Source organism: Zalophus californianus, chromosome 9 (assembly GCF_009762305.2).
Source record: "Zalophus californianus isolate mZalCal1 chromosome 9, mZalCal1.pri.v2, whole genome shotgun sequence".
Taxonomy (NCBI): domain Eukaryota; kingdom Metazoa; phylum Chordata; class Mammalia; order Carnivora; family Otariidae; genus Zalophus; species Zalophus californianus.
In genome coordinates, this window is record NC_045603.1 from 99,549,331 (window position 1) to 99,566,610 (window position 17,280).

Genomic DNA, 17,280 nt, shown 5'->3' on the forward strand with positions numbered 1-17,280 from the left:
CTGAACTCTATGTCCTACATTGTAGTAATGTTCGTATTGAGTAGGTTCCTGGAAGACGGTACTACCTCTTGTTCTTTTTGCTGAGGTGATTTCTTTCATCTTGTCATTTTGTCCAGAGGAGAATAGATGAATGAGAAAACAAAATGCTAACAGGTTAAAAACATACCCAGAAAATATACTCTAAACAAATCAGAAAAGACCTGAAACCATGGGAAAAGAAAAGGAAAGAAAGAAAAAAGAAAGAAAAAAAAAGAAAAAGATAAAAACAAACAAAAACGGAACAAAACAAAACAAAAAAACAGAATATGATCAAATATGATCAGGCTAGTTCATAGATCAGTGCCACACACTAGATTTTGGGTGTATTTTGGTCTGTTAGAAGATAGTGCCTCCTAACATTGTAAAGAAAGAAAGACTTATATATGTACAAAATAAGGGTTGATACAATGAAGGGATGGAAGATGATTGTAAAGATGAAAATTATAAACGATTTTATAAAAGGAATTGATAAGAAGTTGTTGAAAAAAGAAAGATTTTTAAAAAAAAAGGGAGAGAATGTGATCAGGCAGGAGACTTGAACAAAGACATACACTAGAGATTTAGGGTATATTTTGATCTGTTAGAAGAAACTGTATCTCAAAATTTTAAAGAGAGAGCAACTTATATATATATATGCCAAAAATAAGGGTAACTACTATGAATGGATAGAATATGACTCTAAAAATGAAAAATAGTTTGTTTTAAAAAAAGGGATTGATAAGATGTTGGTTGAAAAAGGGAAAAAGAAAAATTAAAAAAATAGTTAAAAAAATTAACTTTGACAAACTAATGAATCATGGTAAAAAAGCCATGAATTCTATGTGCAGTATTCCTCTAGCGGTGGAGTTCTCCAGTTCTCCTTGATCAGTAAACTTGGTCTTGGCTGGCTCTTCGTGCTGATCTTCTGGGGGAAGATCAACAGGTTCTGGGGAACCTGTTGCCATGGTTCCCAAATGTCTTTGCCCGAGGTGCAATTGCCCCGCCCTTGTGAGTCCGGGCTAAGCTATCTGCTCGGGTTTGCTCTCGGGAGCTTTTGTACCCTGCAAGCTCTTGGCACATCTTTGGAGGATGGGAGTGAAAATGGTGGCCTCCTAATCTCCACCCGGAGGAGCTGAGAACTCAGGGCCCCGCTCCTCAGTGTGCCCCCAGAGAAAAGCAGTCAATCACTGCCGTTGCCCCCATCTCCGACCGCGCTCCGTGCTCACCCAGCCTGTGACTGAGCGTTTCTATCTCTGGCACTGGACCCCGTGTGGGGTCTCCAAACCCAGCAGATCCCTGCAATGCGCTCCCACGCTGCTCCTCCCAGAGGAGGAAGGGGAGTCTCCCCCGCCTGCTGCTTGCTGGGTCCCTGCTGGAGGAGCAGTGGCCCGACTGGGCTGCGGATCACAGTTTAGGGCAACCCTGAGCTGAGAGCCCACGACTCGGCTCCGTCTCTGCAGCCAGCTTCCCTGTTCCGATCCCTGGGAGCTCTGCCGCACTCAGGCACCCCCTGTCTTTCTGTGACCCCGAGGGTCCTGAGACCACACTGTCCCACGAGGGTTCCACCCCCCGCTTAGCCCCTGGAGTGGCGTCCCTCAGTGCAGCCGACTTCTAAAAGTTACGATTTTGTGCTCCGCGGCTTTATCACTTGCCAGAAGCTGCGGAGGCCCCCTTCCCCGCCCTCTAACCTCCCAAATATGGCCTCAGATTCACTTCTCCACATGTCTTACCTTCCAGTAAGTGGTCGCTTCTCTGTTCAGAAAGTTGTTCCTACTCTCTTCTTCGAGCTCCTGTTGAGTTTGTAGGTGTTCAGAATGGTTTGATCCCCATTCAGCTGAATTCCTGAGACCAGATGAAATCCAGGTCTAATACTCCGCCATCTTGCTCTGCCTCCTTGCCTCCCATTTTTGAGATGAAGAGCCCAGGCTGGTGATTGGGAGGCAGTATAACCTGAAGAAAAGTACTCAGGTTTTGAATACCAGGTTGAATCCCAGCTCCATTACTTGCTGTGAGTGATGTGACCTTGAGGATCTCAGCTAACGTCTCTAAGCCTCAGTTTCTTCATCTGCAAAATAGTTTGTGATCCATATGTTATAGGACTGTGATAGGAATGTGACAGGGCTTAAAAGAGCTAATATGCTATTCCTTATGTTCCACAAATAAGTGAAACCATATGATAATTGACTTTCTCTGCTTGATTTATTTCACTTAGCATAATCTCCTCCAGTCCCATCCACGTTGATGTAAAAGTTGGGTATTCATCCTTTCTGATGGCTGAGTAATATTCCATTGTATATATGGACCATATCTTCTTTATCCATTCATTTGTTGAGGGACATCTTGGCTCTTTCCACAGTTAGGCTATCGTGGACATTGCTGCTATGAACAGTGGGGTGCATATGGCCCTTCTTTTCACTACATCTGTGTCTTTGGGTTAAATACCCAGGAGTGCAATTGCTGGGTCATAGGGTAGCTCTATTTAAAAATTTTTAAATACCCAGCATATCTACTGGTTAAAATAATGTAGTTTTGATACTACAGTTCTGTATAGTAAATCACAAACAATAAAACAGAAAAAAATATATATAAAAGAGCTAATATGTGCAAAGGGCTTGGCCTGTAATAGCTAATTTTTCCCGCCTGTGTTGCTTCATTTTTTTCAGTCATTCATCAGGCAATATTTCCACAAGCACTTAGACCCTCTAGAGGCTCTAAGAAAGGTTCTCTTTAATTCTCTTCAATAATCTAGTTTTCATTCTTTTTTATATGTATGAGCACAATAAAGACAAAGTGATGCTGAACGATGAGCACAGAATGGGGGGAAAGGGCTGACTCTGCCCATGGACACAGTCATTTCTGCTCTCTGGGCCTGTTTCCACATTTGCACAATGAAGAGGTTAGCCTAGATTAGTGTTCTTAAAATGTGAATAAGATGTACCCAATGGGGCACTACTGGCATTTTGAGTGGGATAATTCTTCATTAAATGGGAAGGACTGGCTCTCATAATACATGATGTTGAGCATCCCTGGACCTCACCTTCTAAATACCAATAGCACCTCCAGACATTTTGACCAAAATGTCCCCCAAGATTTGCAGAAATAGACAGGCAGTATTGGTAATTGAGTACCACTATGTTGGGCTAAATAAAATAGTTTCAGTAATAAAACAAGTTTAGGAAATGTTGAGTTAAATGAAGTTGCATAGGTATCTTTAGAGTAGGATTTCTCAAAATCTTTATTATGTGAATTTACAGATGAATGGACCCCTTTCTTCATTAACCCAACTCTTACTTGGGATTGAGCTTGGGAACACTGACAAAGAACGGATATGCAACCCAGAGAAATTGTATTTTGGATATTCATGGTGAACCACAAGCTTATGCTGTTTCTGTGACCACAACTTCATGCCAGGCCAGAGCAGCACATTGTCTAAGACAGAGAATAAAATAATGAAATATTATTTTTTGTTGTTATTAGCAAGGACAATAAAAGAAAACCCTGGCTGTTATATACTTTTGCAATCTCTCTGCAAGAAATTCCCTCACTGGGAAGCATAGTGAGAGTAAGAAAGTCCAGGAGGTAAAGACAGGTAATTCTATTACAGCTAGAGTATGAAATGGTAGAAATGGAGTATGGCTGGTCTCCACACGTAGTCTAAATTTTATAGGTCAACCTCACTGAGGGAACCACAACAGAACAGTCAAAGTTCCTTCACTGTGTCCCTACTAATTTACCATCCCATTAGCAGTGCAGAATGAATTTTACATTTTCAGGGCCCACCTCTCCATCCAAACATTGGCTCTGTTCCAAAGATACACTGTTCGGTCAAGGAGATTATATTTTTCTTTGCAGTCTGTCTTAAAGGTCTGGAATAGATTCTCTTGATTGCCATTAACATGTTGGTTTTATTTTAGTTCCCCATTTCTTCTGTGACTGGCGTTGGCTGGTTTGATTAACAAAAGTGACTAGAGCTGGGATCAATAAGGAAGATATTCCCCAAAAAAGATTGTGACCAGCTTTAAGGAAATCTCAAGGAGCCACAGGCAGGACTGCTCAGAAAGCCAGCCCTGTGGCCTGTGGAGTGCCCAAGTTAGAACTGGAGCCATGAGTCGATTAGCTCAGTGTTTTTTCTTGCTGCCAAAAATATTTTTAGTTTATTATTTGACTTATTTTAATTAATTAATTAATTCACTCACTCACTCACTTATTGAACAAATACTTATTGCAAAATTACTGTAAGTGATACTGCTTTTTGTACTGGGAAAACAACAATAAACAGGATAATCAGGGTTCTTGTACTTATTGAGCTTGTATTTGAGTAAACAGATAATAGACAATGAAGCAAATAAACAAATAATAAAATGTCAGATGGGACAAGCGCTATGAAAAAGCAGAGTAAAGCATTAGTGGGTGGTGATATGTGGTTAGAAGTTTACTATGTTATACAAAATGGTCAAAGATAACCTCTCCAAGAGGGTTTAATGAAGGGATGAGCCCTATGGAAATTTGAGGAAAGAGCATTGTTGGCAGGGGGAACAATGAGTGTGAAGGTCGTAAGCAGGAATGAAGCTAGTGTGCTCAAGAGGATCATGGAGGCAGTGTGGCTAAGGCAAAGTGAATCAGGTGAGAAGTAGTAGAAAAGGAGATCAGCGAAGTATGCATGGCCCAAATTGTGTACAGTCCTGGAGATTATGATAAGGACTTTGATTTTTGAGAGTTTGGAGCAAAGCAGTGACACTATTTAACAGCTAAAAAGCTGTTAGAGGACAGAAAGTAGGAGATAGCAAGAATTGAAGAAGAAATAATCATACTGGGGCATGATCAGGAGCAGGAAGATCCATTAGAAAACTGCTGCAGTATTTTAGGCAAAGATGATAGTAGCTTGAACTAGGGTGATAGCAGGGGAAACAATAAGAAAAGTGTTTGGACTGAGAGAGTGTTGCAAATATTTCATTTATTTCCCTTTATTTCTCAACATTTCTATAGTTACATTAGGGCCAGATGACTAGTTATGACCAATGAACAGAACTTATATGTGTCACATCCAGGTATGGCAGTTAAAAGCTAGTCTGTCTCTTCTATCTCTGTCTTCCCTGACCACAAAAATCTGGGCATCATGTGTGCCAAAGGATGGACAAAGGTCTCCCAACTCATACTGAACCAACTGTTCTCATGTTAAACTCTGAGATTTAAGGTATTCTGTCAAGAAGAAAATGAAAATACTAATTCAAAAATATATGCAGCCCTGTGTTTATTGAAAAATTATTTACAATAGACAAGGTATGGAAGCAATCCAAGTGTCCATCCATTGATGAATAGATAAAGAAGATATGATATATATATATATATATATACACACACACACACACACACATACCTTCTAGGTATACCACATATATGTATATACCAATTATATATATATATATATATATATATATATATATATATATATATATATATCATGGAATATTAACTCAGTCATAAAAAAGAATGAACTCTTGCCATTTGCAACAACATGGATGGATCTAGAGGATATAATGCTAAGTGAAATAAGTCAGTCAGGAAAAGACAAATACCATATGATTTCACTCATGTATGGAATTTAAGAAGCAAAACAAATGAACAAAGAAAAAAGAGAGGGAAAGAGACAGAGTGAGGAAGAAACCCAGATTCTTAAATATAGAAGACAAACTGGTGGTTTTCAGAGAGATCAGTGGAAGGATGAGTGAAATAAGTGAAAGGAATTAAAAGTATACTTATTGTGTTGAGTACTAAGTAATGTATAGAATTGTTGAATCATTATATTGTACACCTGAGACTTATATAGCACTATATGTTAATTATAGTTGAATAATAAATAAGAGTTTATTCTGGCATCTAACATTGTTTACTTTGAGAAGTATGATATATATTTTAAGGTGAAGCCAGTAAGATATGTTTAGGGTATAAAAGAGAGAGAAGACTCCAAAATAATGCAATACTTTTTTTGCTGTTATTATAGGGTGAATTACAGTGCCATTTATGCAGATGACAAACACTAAGGAGAAGCAGCAGAGTTGAGGGTAACAATCAAGAGTTCGAATTTGGACATAATAAGTTTTCATTGCCCATTAAACATCCAAGTGAAGTGGATACACAGTCGAGTTCAGGGGAGAATCATAGCCAGCAAAACAGATGATAGTCATCATCCTTCAGATTGATATTCAAGGCCATAGACTGGAGGTAATTAATGCAGGCAGAGTGAGTTATTCAATTTAATGAGGAAACAGCACTCAAATCAGTATGGTCTCTGGATTATTGGAGGGGCAACAGAAAAATACAGGAAATCAAACAGATAAGGATTATTCCCACTCTCTTCTCCCTTGTTCCCACATGGAATCTAATTTTGACCCGGTTCCTGGAGGAAGCATGTATGGTGGTGATGGTGGTGTTTGAGGAATGGAAGCGGTACATAAAGAGAAATAAGATGATAAGAGTGCTTTGCTCAGGACCAACCAAACTTGGATATTCCTCAGTTTAGAATTTCCTTTCACCCTCAACCTAAATCATCTCAGTTTGTGTTCTTCAAATCCTATACTCTCTTTACTGTAGCCAACTCCTTATTCCCATAATGGGCTTCCAATACATTTAGGTTATGGGAGGCTGATTTGAATTGGGATGAGAAGACCTTCAAAACTGAAGATGATCCAAGTTTGGCTGTTCTGGACATTTACTAGCTGGGCCTCATTTGCTTTACATGAAAAAGGGAATGGGGGATGATGTCAGCAAAAATAGAAGAGCAAGAATCTCCAAGAATTCATCACTCCATAAAAAAAGGAACAATTAGCAAAAATTGTCAGAACAAACATTTTTAGAACTCTGGAAATTAAGTTATGGTTTATAGTAAACTCAGAAATGTTTATTCAAGAGAAACAGCTGAATCTCAGTATGAACAGCAAGATTTGTGGTTTTTAACTAGCTCTACTTTCATTCTCTGCTCTCCAGTTCAACTATAGCTTCAAAAAAGAAGAAGAAGAAGAAGACGACGAAGATAGCAGGAAGGGAAAAATGAAGGGGGGAAATTGGAGGGGGAGATGAACCATGAGAGACTATGGACTCTGAGAAACAAACTGAGGGTTCTAGAGGGGAGGGAGTGGGGGGATGGGTTAGCCTGGTGATGGGTATTAAAGAGGGCACATACTGAATGGAGCACTCGGTGTTATATGCAAACAGTGAATCATGGAACACTACATCAAAAGCTACTGATGTAATGTATGGTGATTAACATAACATAATAAAAAAAGAAAGAAAGAAAAAAAAAAACAATAGCTCCTAAGTCCAATGCAGGATAGCATCCATCTGTGGGAGAACAGAACTGGAGCTTTTTGAAAAAAACTCATTCCTAAGGAATTGTCATTCTTTCACCTGTCTTGTGATTCCTTATAAGATCCAACTTACAAGCTCTTTCAGTGTGACTCAAGCTCATTCAGTGTGAAAAGCCCTTTTCCTTTGGAAGGGAGGAGCATTGGTTGAAACAATTATAGGCAAATGTTTTAACCTTGTGGCTGCATGAGCTGATGGATAATAGTTGGTGTAAAGACTAACCCACAGATTAAAGGAAAAGTTGAGAAATGAGATGTCAATAGGGTTTTGAAAAGCTCCAACATATTCTTGAATATCTAGAAGGCCGTATGGATGCACAGGGCTATATACATGTACGGAAAAGATGTGAAGTGGCCTTAAGATTTCAACTCTGGCTGATCTTGAAACTGTGTGCAAGCAGAAAGTGAAGACTGTAAACTGTGAAGCCTGTAAAAAGTGAAGGCTGTAAGGCAAAGCTGTAAGAGGCCTGGCTGGGTGTTGAAGATTATCCCAAGACACACATACAGAGGCCCTTGGCAAAGACTGGGATATTTATTGGTAGATTTATCAGGTAGAATTAAGTTTTGCTGCAACTGACAGAAAAAACAAACAAAATAAAACAAACAATAGGAAAAAACCACAATGACTTAAATAAAATAGGCTTATTTTTCTACTAGGTGAGGAAGGCCAGAGCTAAACATTTCAGGACTGATATTACATCTCTGGACATCAGGTTCAGGCTAATTCTAGCCTTCCATGTAGCATAACCAGGGTAGCGCATGTTGCCTGAGTTCAAGATCACTGCTAAATTTCAGCTATCATATTTGTATTCCAGGGGCAGAGTGGAATAAGGGTTAAATAAAAAAGGAACAAAGGGCACCCACAAGCAATCATTTAAAGAGGTTTTTCAGAAGTGACACAGACCTGCCATTGAACAGAGTTTACTACTAAGAAATGCAGATTTTATTAGGGGAAGCCTGTGTTCAGCTTTAAACTGGGGAAAATGGAAGAAAGAAAATAATGAATATTTGGATAGGTAACTGGTAGTCTTTGCCATTGTGTGATTAGAGATCTGGGAATGGGAAAGTGAAGAGATATTGAGGTCTTCATCAAAGTTGGTATAAGGCAAAAGAAGAAAGACTTCACACAAGGATGGAAATAAAACTGGATACTATGGGATGAGTAAGTCACAGGAATAAAAGGTACAGCATGGGGAATATAGTCAATGGTATTGTAATAGCATTGCATGGTGACGGTTGGTAGCTACAATTGTGGTGAGTGTAGCATAACACATAAAGATGTTGAATCACTGTGTTGTACACCTGAAACTAATGTAATATTATGTGTCAACTACACTCAAAAAAAATTCAAAATAGGGTACCTGGGTGGCTCAGTCAGTTAAGCTTCTGTCTTCGGCTCTGGTCATGATCCCAGGGTCCTGGGATCGAGTCCTGCATCTACCTCCCTGCTCAGTGGAAAGTCCATTTCTCCCTCTCCCTCTGCCCCACTCGTGCTCTCTCTCTCTCTCTCAAATAAATAAAATCTTAAAAAAATAAATAAAAATGCAAAATACCCAAAAAAACTTGGTACAATATTAATAATGTTCCATAATCCAAAATGGAAATAAATCCTATAATAAAATCAAGATCAAGGAACTTGCTGAAGATATCCTTTTATAGTCCATAGTCAGTATTATTGGAGTAAGGGAGATGAGATATTCCCCAAAACACTGACTTTTCCAGTCCTTCAGAACTCAGAAGCCCATCAAGGGCATAAGCACAGTTTTCCTAGGTGCACTAGAGATATCCAAGGGATGTCATGTATGAATAATTTGAATCTGAGCACGTTTTCATTGTACCCCATTTTTGGAAAGATTTGATGGACAAGTTTCCACTATATCTCTTTGAGCAGAAGAAGATTGAGTGATAATGGAGCATATTAAGTTCAAAATGGCTGCTTTGATGATTTCAAACAAGTATAATCTATTAGTCAGATACTTAATGCTAGTAGCAGATGGAGTCAGATATAAAGGGGAAAATAATTATTTTTACCTTCTACAAGGTTGGTCTATACCCTATAAAGTATTTCTCTCTTTTTCACAGAATACCCCTTTACATGATGTCAAAAGGTTTCAAAGTCCAAATAAAACTAAAAAAAAAAAAAATCTGCTCTTAGATATTAATAATTAACCCTAGAGATTAAATTCATAATACATTCAAGGCTCAGAAAGTCCTGCAGTAAAGAAACCTAACTTAGTAAAAGCTAGTGCTCCTAATCATTTGGCCCCTCAAAACATTTTTCAATATTTCATGAAATTCTTCAGAACGCAGTTTGGGAAACTGTTCCACAGATGAGTACTTTATCTGCAGTAAAAGAAAGTCTTTTCTTAATGTCCAATATTTCATGGACTGATACTTTTATTTAAAATTACAATAAAATGAACCGCAAGAAAAATGAAAAAAAAGTGGTCACACAAAATATGAGCCAAATATTTTATTATTGGAGTCAACAGTCATAAAATAACTCTGTCAAAATGCTGAAAAGTTTCCAACTGTTCAATACAGAAAGTTCTGCAGTTATTTTACTGTAGACAGGCAACAAACAGTTGGCGGACTTGCTCCAGTCCACTGCCCAGGTGGTATTAATGTACCCCTGCCATACAGCACCCCCCCTTCTCATATCTTTCCAAAGGTGGACTATTCCATTCCTTACCTCATAATGCATGTTTTGCTGTTTCTCATGACCAAAAGGCCAACATTTGCATCAAAATATGACCTGTGAGCTGGGTTTAACTCAAAGGAACAAAATAAGAGAAACCCAAGCTTGGCTTTTGGAATTTAGCTTTGGTTTTTAATAGGAGAGAAAGCATCTTCTTTACCTGGAAGCTGTACTTTGCTGCCCCTTTTGATCTTCTATCCTTTTACATAACTGAGGATATATCCAGAGATAACTGGGGCCTTAAATTAAGAGAGAAAATAGGCAATGTCGGTCTGGAGTTAGAGTCCTTCTTGGCATTACTGTTGGTCTAGTCCAGCTCCTAAGCCTTGACCCCCATTTGTCAGACACTTTTCTGGTAATTGCTGTTTATACCACCTGTCCTTTCTAGCCCATCTACCTCTTTGCAGTTGGTCTAATGTTTATATGACTTAGAATACCTGCTGCAGTCAGTCTTCTGGACTTTCAGGATACTCAGATCCCTAATATTGGAGGGGCACTTCAGTTTAACCTACATCTTTGGAATATAAAAGTGCCAGATTTACAGAAATAGATGAAAAGTTCCTGAGAAAATGGGATTTAGAAGGTTAATCCTGAGAAGGAAAGGATTGGGGATGAAAAGACACTTAAATGTTGAATCAAAGGTTGAGACAAAAACAAAGAAAATTTGTCAACAGAGGAGTTATTCAGGAGGAGAGCCCCTTCAGCTATCAGGGGATGTTGAATTGGAGGTATAACGGATAGAGATTAAGAAAAAAAAAAGCCAGCTTTTATCTTCTGTATCATGAATAACTAACTTGTTCTCCTTCAGATGAAGAACTTCTTTGAGATGGGCCAAATAATAAATGCCTTGGGATCTAACTAGCTATCTCTAAAAATGAGGCATATTAAGGTGGTTCTGTTAGTATCAGGAGGTGGACAGGGATATGCTTCCTGTGAGAATCTAGGATTGCCTGCCAGAATCTGCCTCAATCTGTACTGATTAAGGTAGACCAACTCTCTTCCACCAGCCAGCGTAACAGCCAATAGCACAAGACAGAAAAAACAAACAAAACTCCCTACAAAACTATCTCCAAGCATCCCACCAAAATAAAATGGTGGAAAATTCAGATAAAGGGAGCCATATGTTGGGAGGAAATAAGTATTCCTTCTGCTTGAACTTCCTTCCATTTGGAGAGATATCCATTAGCAGAACATTCCTGGCCTCCCTCTAACTACTTATTCATTTCTCCCAAGACAGGAGAGATGATTTTCTAGTTGATGAGTTTGGGATGAACAATTGAACCTATGGCTCCTTTCTTCCTTCTTTGGGATATGCTTGCAGAGAGAGTTCATATCCTGAAAAATTCTTAAATGCATCAAAGTCTACCATTGTGGATTAGATCTGTGGTTGTTCAATGCTGCTTGTGCCAGTGGAGAGGTGACTGCCTAACTGGGCGTTCAGTATTAGGAAGCTCACTGTCCCCACACTTCTAAGTCATGTTCCTCAATAACCATATTGAAAACAAGGGAAAGATCTTATTCTCTAAATGTCTATTCTTCTACTTAATTTGTTCAGAATTCAAACTTGAAAAAGAGGACTGTTATATATTGACCCCTCAGGCCCCCAAATAAATTTAAATAGTATCTTATGGAGGCAGCCTCTCTGAAAGGATCACAAAACCTACCTGGTAGGGTTCTTACAGAATTTAGTCAATCAATGTTTAAGAGGCACTTGTGAATTGAGATGTGGCATACTAATGTAAAGGATTAATAGTGATAATATTGTCAATAATAATGACAACAATAAGTTGAATTATGAACTTCTCCATCTTCGTCCTAACCACAAATTCCTTGCTTCCTCTTAATCTTTTCCACACTTCCACACCAGCCAACATGTATCAACGAGACAGTGAGTGACCTTAAACTGAAACATTTAAAACTTGAGTATCTCTATAGAGCTCAAATGCTCTTTACTTTTCAATTCTAGGAAGTGTGGAGGGTAGTTACTAAGAAAAAAATTTGGTAGCATTTACCAACAATACTTGGGGCTTTAAAGATGGTGAAATTGTTTCTAACAAATTGGATTTTTAGGCAAATAATGAGTGGGAACCTGCTGGAATATTTATTTGAGTTCCTAAGAATCCTCAAACATTCTTGCTCTGACAGTCAGAATCAAAACAAATGCTGCCATTTCTTAAACATTTCCTGGTATGTTGAACATTTCCCTTTATTTAGAAGAAGAAACAGTTTGTGTCGTGAAGCTGCACTTCAATTAAATAGTGCTTGAAAGAACAAGCATTTATTTAGGAATGCTTTTAAAAAACAATGGGATAGACCTTTAATGCCTTAATTTCCAATCCTTCAAAATGGTGGGGAGGAAGATGTAGAAATAATATTTCCTTTCTCACGAGGTTTTTTGGAAATTGATAAATTAGTGCTTATTAAGTGCTTGGCTAAAAGATGAGGTGAAAAATATCGAACATATCTCTATTATTCTATTCCAAAGGTTCATCTGCCACTGATAAAAGCCTGAGCCCGAGGCACAGTCTTTTGTACTCTTGTCTTTGCAGAGAATCGCCTACAAGTTCCCTTTATTCTAGTGATAAATCATAATTAATAATTCATCCATTATGCTGTCAGACCCAAAAAGCCAAGGATGCACCACCTCGAGCATTGGTAGGCTCAGTACTCTCTCTTGCTCCGCTGCCTGTTATTGTTTGCAGTGCAGAGATGTGTCCATGGCAAAGACCCATAAGACCTGAAAGGAAAGGCACCCACTTGGTTGATTCAGATCCATGGCTTTGGAAGATGCATTTGCCATCTTGTGGGGAGAGGCCACTGTTAGTGGAATCAGAAGACTGAAGGAGGCACAGAGGAGAAAATGGCTAAGGGATGGGTCAGACCTTAACCATGTCTGGAATCTTAAGGGAGCATTTTTTTCTAACTCATCCTCTCTGGCTTATGGTGGACTTATTTGGTGTACCTGAGATGTCAATGAACACCTATTGGACTCTGCTCATTACATGTAGCCCTCACTCAACAGAAACTCATTTAACAGATTTCAATTGAAGTCACTGATTAATGGTCAGAACTTCACTTTAAGAAATAACATCCTTCCTTCCCAGAATTTATAATATATGGGAACTCCTAGAGAATCATAGTATCTTTCTACTGTCACCATGACCTTACATGTTTTGTCTGTACTCTGGCCATAAGCAAACTCCTGCTATTAGGCCAGGATTAACAACTGGATGTGCTAAGACAACCTAAAAAGGGAAGCGGTCATGAGCTAGAGAAACCATGCATTAATCCAGGAGCTGAATAGGCAACACAGGAACAATCTACTTAATCTGCCTGCTGATGGCTGTCAGACTTTGGACAGTGGCCAAACCTCTCTAGACAGACCACAGGGCAAGCTTCCATCCCAGGGTTTTTTGTTCTTTTTTTTTTTAATTTTTTTTTTTTTTATAGTCCATGTCATGAGTTGGTAATCAGAATAATGGGTTGGATGGGTCTTGGGCTGATTTTAGAAAGGTATCATTTCAGACCACAGTCAGAATATTTTAAGTTGTACAGGATCTGTAAGACAATTCAGTGTAACATTTTTGTTTTATGGTTGGGAAAACAAAAGGCTCTGAGAATGATTCCATCCAGAATTGTATGTTTGTAGGTGCCAGAGTCAAAACTCCCAGAATAGGGTCCCCCATTACCCCAGGTCATCCTTCTTAATTATGCCCTCCTAATTTGTTTTCCTCCAATTGTAGGAAACTACAGTTTTTGTCTTCCTGGGTCTAACTACCTCTGTGCAAAAAACAGATTAACTCTCACCTTGTAGATTTCCCCTCAAACCTTATCCCAACACCTCTTTCATAACACTTTTCACTCTACAGATTTGTTGTTTATGTGTCTGCTTACCTTAGCTAGGCTTTGAGCCCATGTCCCCACACACAGTAGGCACTTAATACAATTTTATTTGCATGAAATGGCATCAGCAACAATATATGGGGAAAAAAACCTCAAGTGGTGGGAAATGTACACAGTGTGAAAGACTTGCTGTAAAGGGAAAATCAGAAATATCTGGAAAAATCTGGTCAAACTGCTGAATCTCAAGGGATGGGCATAAAAAGCAACATTTTGGTAGCTGTATTATTGTTAAATGATAAGACATTATAGTTCTGTGCTGTATTTCCACTTTCAGTAATTTTATGTTGTGATTTATTTTGAGCTCAACCCATTTTATTGCTATGTTTGGTCGATTTGAGAAAAATTCCTTTAGGTCAAAATCAGCAATATTTAGAGTGTGAAATAATCCTATTCCTTCCCCACGGTGACACATGCTAAAACAATACACAGAACTCAGAGCCTAGCACCCTGTCTCTATTCAACCGTCAGTCATGAAGAATGTGGGTAAAGGCTGAGGCACATACTAAGGCCCCCATGGACGTGTGTGGATGCTCTGTGTTAGAGGAGGTGGTCTGACATGGTGGCTAAGAGCACAGGCCTGGGACAAGACCTGAGAACGAGTCTCACTTTTGTCAGTTCTGGATCTATGATCTTGGAAAAATTGCTGAATACCTTGAAAGCCCAGTTTTACACCTCATGGGCTTATGCTGAAGATAGGTTAAGATCCTAGTCTACATCTCACATACATACAGCAAACACTCAATGAATAGATGTGGTGATAGTAGTGGTAGTTGGTTGTTTTGAATTGTGAAAAAAAGGTCGAGCTTTGTGTTCTTTCTCCTTGGTCTTCCTGTACCTTGTCCTGTCATGCTCATTAGGCAAAAATCACTCATAGAGCCAGCTTTGATGTACTGTAGTGGTTATGAGTTCCAACTCTGTGGCAAATGACCAGAGTTTAAGTCTTGGTTTTGCCTTTTATTAGTGATGAGACCTTGGGCCACTTACTTAACTTTTCTATGCCTCAGTTTCCTTATCTAAAGATGGGGATGATAATAAACCTACTTCATAGTGTTGTGTAATGATCAAATTGATCAGTGCACATAAAGTTTTTGGAACATGCTTGACACAGGGTAGGCTCCTCAATAAAAGGTAGCTAATTCTCCTCTCTTAACTCTCTCTGAGATACCAGAGTCTTCTCTCAATATATGCTTCTTTTCCTCCAAGGCCCCTGCCATTGACCTTTGTGTACTGAGGAGACTATCTCTGAGCCAACACAAAAGTTAGGAAAGAAAGGAGAGAATATGGAAGGTATAGTCCAGACCCACAGACTACACAGAAGCAGGGGGTCAAGAGAGAGTCAGAAATCAAATCTGGGCCAGCACTCAGGATATAAGGTCAGGCAACATCCAGAGATCAAGAGAAGTTTCTAGGTAAGCATTCAAAGGAGCAGAAGCAGACCACAAAAGGCAGAACATCTGAAGACCTTAAAATTGAGGCAGTCACATTTATTTATTTATTTATTTATTTATTTATTTATTTATTTATAAATTTTATTTATTTATTTGACAGAGAGAGACACAGCGAGAAAGGGAACACAAGCAGTGGGAGTGGGAGAGGGAGAAGCAGGCTTCCCGCCAAGCAGGGACCCCAATGTGGGGCTTGATCCCAGTACCTTGGTATCATGACCTGAGCCGAAGGCAGACGCTTAATGACTGAGCCACCCAGGTGCCCAGAGGCAGTCACTTTTAGACAAGTTCTATTTTAAAGACTTTCCATGGAGTGGCCCCAAAAAGCAGCTCTACAACCAGACATAAGATATGCAATTTATTAATTTAATTTGTCAATAAATATGTACTGAGTGGTTGCTATGTGCCAGGCACTGTTCTAGGCACTAGGGAATTAGCAGTGAGTCAATTAGACAGAACTCCCTACTGTCATGGAATTTATATTTATATTATATTACTTTCTATGTAAGATACATTCACATGTAGGGTAAATTCCTACCGATAGGTCCTGATTAAGAGCTCAATGACAGAGAAAAGAGGCAGTGGATATGTGCAAGGTATGTGATACCTTCACCCTATCCAGTGTATTCTGTCTTTTTCATCCCATCCAGGACTAAATAATGAAATGGGACATTATTATAGAAGTAATCATGGATCTTCTCCAATTTATATCTAAAAAAACCCAATTTGCTTACAAATTTTGCTACTTTGTCATTAGTAACAAAATTTTATTTTCACTACTCACACCTGGTCCCTGATCTTCTCCCGCCAAGGATGCACTTAGACACAAGATCCTTTGGTATAGCTTCTCTCCACTCTTGGCAGATTCTGAGAAATTACAAAACCAGTCAAGCTAGGCCAGGTTGGTGAGAATGTGCATGAAGCTGGGGGACAGGTAAGGATCCCGCTGCACCGTGGAGGCTTGAGGAGTCTGTCCCCAACCTGGTCAGTAACCAAGGATTCATTCCAAACAGCTTTCTCCAATGGCTGGTTCCTGCACTGAGAAGCCCGAGGCTAGTGCATCTGCCCTGGTTCTGATCAAGCACTTTCCTGCCCAAGTTTGGGGCCACCTCCTCCGCATGTTGATGTCACTGTCCCAGTCTGACCCCTGGCTCCCCAGAATATAAAAATGACAGTGTGAAGCTGTTCTTTTGTAATGCTGGTGGGGATTTCTTTTGGTTCCTATTTGCTATGAAAACTCCTTCCACAAATAAATATTTGGATATGGTTGAGGAAAAAACCCCCTTCAAGAGTGTGTATTTTATAATACTGAAAGTATTTAAGCATAATTCAGTGCACAGCGTAACTGGCAGTAGCCAGCTCTTTTCAGAAGGAATGTTGCTTCCCTTTGACCATGCATTATCCATTCCTAACTTCTTCTCCCTCTTCTCCTTCCTGCTCATTTTCTCTTGGTTCTTTTTCTCTTCACATTTTCTTTCTCTTTGTCCACTCAGATCTTTTCTTCATTCCCTCATGAGTGTCTCCTTTTCTTCCCTTTTCTCCTACTTTGCCTCCTCTCATTATAAAGCAGAGCATATTCTGGACAACTAAATCTTTATGTAGCTGGTTTTGATCAACTCTGGTCCTCAAGACCATGAGTGACAGAAGTCCCTGTCCCTTGGCTGCCTATCACAGTACAGGCCCGTGGCCAAAACCCACTTCCGGCGCTTGCTGGAGAGATGCTGAGCGGTCCTCCTGGCAAGTGCACAGATGGTGGGTGATGGAGTCCGGATGCCGAGACTTAGGACAGGTCAAAACAATGATTACTCAAGTGTAAACTGTGCTAATTGCTGGGGACAAAGGAAGAGCCAGCTCC